The following is a 6,912-nucleotide window of genomic DNA, read 5'->3' as shown; positions in this document are numbered from 1 at the left end:
AAACATCTTATTTTGTCACGACCCCCGTTCACCTTCCATGAACATGTCGTGATGGCACCTAGTTCCTACAACTAGGTAAGCCTATCAGTGCGAAAATAACAATTTAACTTGAGGAATAATCAATTAAAACTGAACATATGAAAAATAACAACTGAATATAAGGCCGCCCGGCCTATACAACTCTAAAAATATGCGGAAGTCTACAACTCAATCCCAAAACCCGAAAACTCACGGGAAACACAGGCTAATAGAATTACCGTAAGTACTCTAATCTCCAGAATATCTACATCAAAAGTATGATAGGATAACAGCTCTACAACTAGAATAAGGAAGAAGACTCTTCGATCTGCGGACGCTGCAGATATACCTCGAAGTCTCAGTGTGTCTCCTCGCCTCAAGGATAGTGCGCCTGAGAAGAGGTACCTGGATCTGCACATGAAAAATATGCGCAGGAAAGGCATGAGTACACCACAGTGGTACTCAGTAAGTGCCAAGCCTAACCTCGATTGGGTAGTGACGAGGAAGGTCAGGGCCCTACTGAGGTAAAAATATAATATTAATTAACAGTATGAAAATCTGACAGAAATAATGAGTACAACAGTGAGATAAGACAGGCTAACGAAATAATAACAACTACACAAAGAATGAAATGAACACAGAATGACTACGGCTCAATACCAAGAATAACAATGAGGGTCTCCCAGGATACCGTCCTGTAGCCCTTATCTCAACTGTCCAGTGGATCTCCCGGGATACCGTCCCGTAGTCCAACTCATGTGCCAAACCGAAGGATCTCCCGGGATACCGTCCCGTAGTCCAACCATCAATATGCAGGGGGGGGTCTATCGGGAATCTAACCCGCAGTCCCAAAGTAAAAGTGCAGGGGGATCTACCGGGAATCAAACCCGTAGTCCTAAAATAAACAAACAGGGGGGGGGGGAGCTACCGGAATCCCACATCCCTAGTCCCAATGTAAATGCGCAACCACAGCCAGAAATATACCAAGGAATGAAGTACGAAATACAACACAGATAGAACTAGCCTAGCATGCTTCACGTAGAACAGTCAAAACGACTTAAGCAATTAGGCAATCAAGTCAACTAAACATGCTTTTCCTAATCTAGCACAAGTTATAATTTCAAGTAGAATAAGGCAAGTAAGAAAGAAACCAAATCTCAATAACCTAATAAAAACGGATTTTCCATCAATCGGCTAAAGTACGCGCCCGTCACCTCACGTACAAGGCACTCAAATATCAAGTAACATTCCTAAGGGGAAAAGTCCCCCACACAAGGTTAGACAAGCCACTTACCTCGAATCGGCACCAAAATCAACTCGAAATCACACTTTTGCCACGAGTATCCGACTCCAAATGGCCCAAATATATTCAATTCAATTACATATCATAAGTAATATTGCAAACAACTGATTCCACTATTAAATTTAAAGCTAAGGCGCGAAAATAGGTAAAATGACCAAAACGCCCCTCAGGCCAACGTCTCGGAATCGAATAATTTTCACATTTTTAGAACCCTCGTACTCTCACGAGTCTAACCAAATAAAAATCTCCCAAATCGGAGGTCAAATGCCCACTCAAAATTCAAAAGTTAGGTCTAAGAAGTTTTACCCATTTTCTTCCAATTTTGATCCCAAATTCGAATTTTTAATGACAGATTTAACTACAAAATGATGAAATATAGCTAGGAGGGATCGAAGAAACATTACCCAATGGTCTTCTCTTCAAAACCCTCTGAAAATCGCCCTTCCCCGAGCTAAATTCGACTTTTCTAACTTATGAAACCAAACCCTCGAATTTTCTATATCAGAACAGGTGTTTCCGCTTTTGCGGACAAGGGACCGCATCTGCGGTCCCGCTTCTGCGGACCAACTCACCGCTTTTGCGGTTTTTCATTAAAGCCAAGAGTTCCTCTTCTGCAGTCCTAAACCGCACCTGCGGTTGCTGCTTATGCGGATTCCTTACCGCTTCTGCGGTTTCAATCAAAATCCCAAGGACCGCATCTGCGACTACTATCCCGCAGGTGCGTAACTGCTTCTGCGGTTAAACTTCCACACCTGCAGAAACTGAAGGAACACTCGAATTTCGCTCCTACGATGGTCTAGCCGCTTCTGCGACTCCGCTTCTGCGGTTCCCAAACCGCAGAAGCGGAAATACCAGATGTCAGAACCTTCAGCAATTCATTCAACTTCAAAATTTTCCGTCAACCACCCGAAATCATCCCGAGGCCCCCGGGACCTCAACCAAAAGCACCAATACCACCTAATACCTTATTCGAACTTGTACCAATCCTTAAAATACCTAAAACAACACCGGAAACCCGATTTAATCAATGATTCAAGCCTAAGAACTTCAAATTTCTTCCAAATACGCTTTCGATCAAAAACCTAACCAAAACACGTCCGAATGACCTGAAATTTTGCACACACATCCCAAATGACATGACGGAGCTATTGCAACTTCCGGAATTCCATTCCGACCCTCGGATCAAAAACTCACTATCGGACCGGAAACTTCAAAAATACAAACTTCGGCATTTCAAGCCTAAATGAGCTACGGACTTCCAAAATACATTCCGAACACGCTCCCAACCCCGAAATCACCTAACAGAGCTAACCGAACCATCAGATTCCCATTCCGAGGTCGTCTTCACACTGTTCCGACTACGGACCATTTTTTAACACTTAAGCTCTCATTTAGGGACTAAGTGTCCCAAAACACTCCGAATCCTAACACCGAACGTCCCGGCAAACCAAAATAGCAGAAATGAACTTAGGGGAAGCAGTTAAGGGGGGGATCGGGCGTAAATTCCAAAAACGACCGGCCGGGTCGTTACATATTTAAACAACCCAAAATTTACTGATAGATTCATGCTACATATAATTCTGCAGAGAATATTTTTTCGAAGTATTCTATATTTGACGTACCCGCAAAGAAGCAAAATTTGGTCAAAATATCACCCTTAAAAAACTTAATATACCCGAAATCACCAAAATAAATCAATGACATTGCAAAATATTTAAATTATAATCCACAAAGAATCAATAATATTTTACATATAGTCCCAAAAATAAACCTTGCAAGATGAATCACAAGGAATAGTCATAATTGTTGGCAAAGTGGGAGTAGATGATCGAGTTCTTCCAGGATTGGAATAGAAAAAAATAGTCTTGGTAAATTCTTTTGCCTTGAATTATAATACATTAATGCACATTAATAAACTTAAATTTGGGAAGTGGAAGAGAACCAAACTGGTTTTGATAATATTGCGTAAACGACAGGTTCAAATTTAATTTCATGTGCTTGAGAATTTAGAAGTTATTAATTACCCAATTAAATATTTTTTGTTTATTATTTTTATTAGTCGTCAAGCCAGAAAGTCTGCATTTCCTCTTAGTATGAGAAAGTCTGGTCGAGATCTAGTTCTATTTATCAATCAAAGAGTTAGAAAGCTAGCTTTAAGCAGGCAAGTCTAAGTTTGACTTTGTCGCTGGGATTTCGGGGACCGGCTTCGCGAGACCATTTCGGCCTATTCATGGATAGATGGATGTGGCCCAATGGCTAAAAGCTCTGCCATCTTCTTGTAGACTGAACTCTCTTCTCTTTAGGCTCCGAGTTTTTTTTGGGGGGATGGTCTAATTTACTAGTGGCAACGAAGTTCTTGTAGCTTGTATAGCAGCCCCTTTGGCCGATCTAGGCAGCTTCCTAGGACTCTCTAGAGTCCTATAGGATGCCACCTCTCCTTTGTGCTTCCATGGAGCTTCCACCAACTCCTAGATCACTCCAAAACCTTCTAGAACCTTCCATAGCGCAAGATTGTGCTTCCATGGAATAAGCTTTTTTTATCCTCTTCTTCGTGTTCTATTGATCAGAAGCATCCAGCAGCGCCTCGCCGGTTTCGAATTCTAACACAAAATGGCCAAAGAATCAATTAGTAATTTGTTCAAGTAAATCAGTAGTAAGCTGAGATGGCACGGGTTCTTTTAGGTCTTTCCTTACCAGCAAATAAGGGAATTCAAGATCGGGGACATCTGCTAGAGCTCGCAATTGACATTTCTCACTAAGTTTTTAGGAGAGTCCCGAGAGTTCGACTGACTAAGAGGCTTTCGCCGAGGTCTATTTTTTACTTTTGGTGGTAACAAGCATAAAACAGATGGCTCGGTAGATAGATCCAAGGCTAAATTAGTAGCTAAAGAATTCCTTCAAGAATAGGTAACGTACTTGGGTTCAAAGCCTTGCGCGCTCTGTATTGGGAAAAAACTGAATTTAAATATTGAAGATGACGTGTCATGACACGTGGACCGGTCAAATAGTCAAAGCATGGTAATCAGTTAGAAGGCACGAGCAACAACAGATGTGGGAGAGAAGATACTTAAAGGCACGAGCTATTATTCAGATGAAACGAGACTCATACCTGTTCGAGTCATTTAAAGCTCGAAGATCAGAAGGAATTGAAGACATGAATCTGATAGCGTAAAAGAGTCCAAATTCAACATTAAATGCCAAATACGTTAGAGAATTTGTATTTAACAAGAATGATTGAGTAACGTTTCTGTTAATGTCATTTATTGCTCATAATTGCCTCATTAAGACAAAGGCATTACACTTTCTCTTAGAATTAACTATAAAAGGAGAAAGTCACAACATCTGTAGGACACAAAATATCATTGAGATTACATTGAAATACAAACTTATTTACTGCTTTATTATTATCCTAAATTCTTTATTCTTTTCGTCTCCTGATTATCAGTAACCCGATTTTTTCTCTTAATTTCTAGTTTTAACTGAAATTCTATTTTTTGGTTAAACAAATTGGTTCCGTTACCGGGAATCTGATAATCAAATTGCATCAATCATGTCGAACAACAATGACAACATTCAAGGAAACCCAGAAATTCAGACAGTCCAACAACTTCAGGGAGATTTCCCACAAGGCTCTCCTCAAAATTCTCCACGAGGCTCCCCACGACGATCTCGCGAAGGCACTCCTGATGGATCTTACACAGATGGACAGGCTCAATTTGAAAACACTGAAACCATGAATGAGGCTCTACAAAAACTTATTGCCTCTCAAGTCAATAACGCCCTCCAAGCTTTTGTTCGCCAATTGCCTGTTATCCCACCCGCATCTGCTCCAAACAACAACACAATTGAAATGAAATCTTTAGGATAAATCAATGCAATTTAGGAGGAATCAATGAGAGGACATCAATTCAAATCCTAGATTTTCGAATTGAGAGAGATATTGAGAGAGATCAAGAATTCGTTCAGGATTGATTAATTCTGGCAGCGGTGGAACCCCTAGTGAAACACAAGAGAGGGACCCAGGTAATCCAATTAATTCTGATTTACAAAGTCTAGTGCTAACCTTGCAGAAACAACTCAAGGAGCAAAATGAACGCATAGAGCAAATACCCGGAGTACCGCCCGTGATCAGAGGTGTGGATATAGATAAATATTCCCAACAACCATGGAAGCCAAGTGCTGCTCCCCTTCCAATTCCAAAGAAGTTTAAGATGCCTGATATTCCAAAGTATGATGGTACATCAGACCCACGATATCACGTTACTGCATTCACAACAGGTGTCAAGGGCAATGATTTGACTAAGCAAGAAATTGAGTCAGTCTTGGTCAAAAAATTCGGTGAAACACTCACTAAAGGAGCTTTAACATTGTACTCTCTTTTACCTGAAAATTCTATAAATTCGCTTGCTGAGCTTGCAGATTTATTTATCAAAGCACACTCGGGAGCTCAAAGAGTTGAAAAACGAATGGAAGATATCTTCAAAATCAAACAAGGAGACTCAGAGCTACTTAGAGAGTTTGTAGATAGATTTCAACGGGAAAGAATGACGCTGCCACGAGTACCTGACAATTGGGCAGCCATAGCCTTTGCTAGTAATTTGAATGATAAGAGTTCAGAAGCCACGAGGCGACTCAAAGAAAGCCTTCGAGAATTCCCAGCAACGACGTGGAATGATGTCTACAACAGATACAGCACAAAGATGAGGATTGAAGAAGACATTATTTTACGACATAAACCAGAAGAAAGGGTAAGCTCAAGGCGTGCGGAAAATGAAAAGAGATCCGGTAAAAACAGGTACGAGCCGTACATGGGACCTGCGGGAAAGGACTCTCGGTCAAGACAAGATAATCAAAGGTACGATCACCGACCTAGGACAGGGAATCAGGCTCCTCATCAAGGTTTGGGAATGATCGAAACACACGCGGGTCACGAGATGATGATGGAAGTTTGAAGGCAAGATTTGGTGGATATAATTTCAATGTCACTACCTCCGAGCTCGTAGCTGTTTTGAGGAGCATGGGAGATAAGGTACGGTGGCCTAAAGAGATGCGGTCAAACCCAAATAAGCGCAATCCAGATCATTGGTGCGAATTTCACAATGATCACGGGCATAAGACTTCAGAATGTAGATTCTTGCAAAGTGAAGTGGACCATCTATTGAAACAAGGGTATCTCACTGAGTTATTTAGTGAGAAAGGTAAGCAAGCCTACATGAAAAATAGGCAAGAACCACCAAAGCCCCCATCACCCAAAAGAACCGTGAATGTTATAAGCGGGGGAGAGGATATTTATGGAGTAACATATACGGCTTCAAATAAAGTTTCCAAAGTAACAATTACGCACGGGAAGCGAGTGCGACAGACTTTAGAAGATGAAAGGATCACTTTTGATGATGCGATACAGAAGGAGTGATCACCCCCCACAACGATGCACTGGTAATATCTTTACTTGTACATGACACTAAGGTAAAATGAGTTTTGATTGATCCAGGAAGTTCCGTAAATATTATACTACTAAGGGTATTACGTGAAATGCAAGCTGAAGACAAAAATGATACCAAAGGCTCATACCTTGTCCGGATTCGATAATT

The sequence above is a fragment of the Nicotiana attenuata genome, unplaced genomic scaffold (assembly GCF_001879085.1).
Source record: "Nicotiana attenuata strain UT unplaced genomic scaffold, NIATTr2, whole genome shotgun sequence".
NCBI lineage: Eukaryota > Viridiplantae > Streptophyta > Magnoliopsida > Solanales > Solanaceae > Nicotiana > Nicotiana attenuata.
This window is presented reverse-complemented; position numbering follows the sequence as displayed.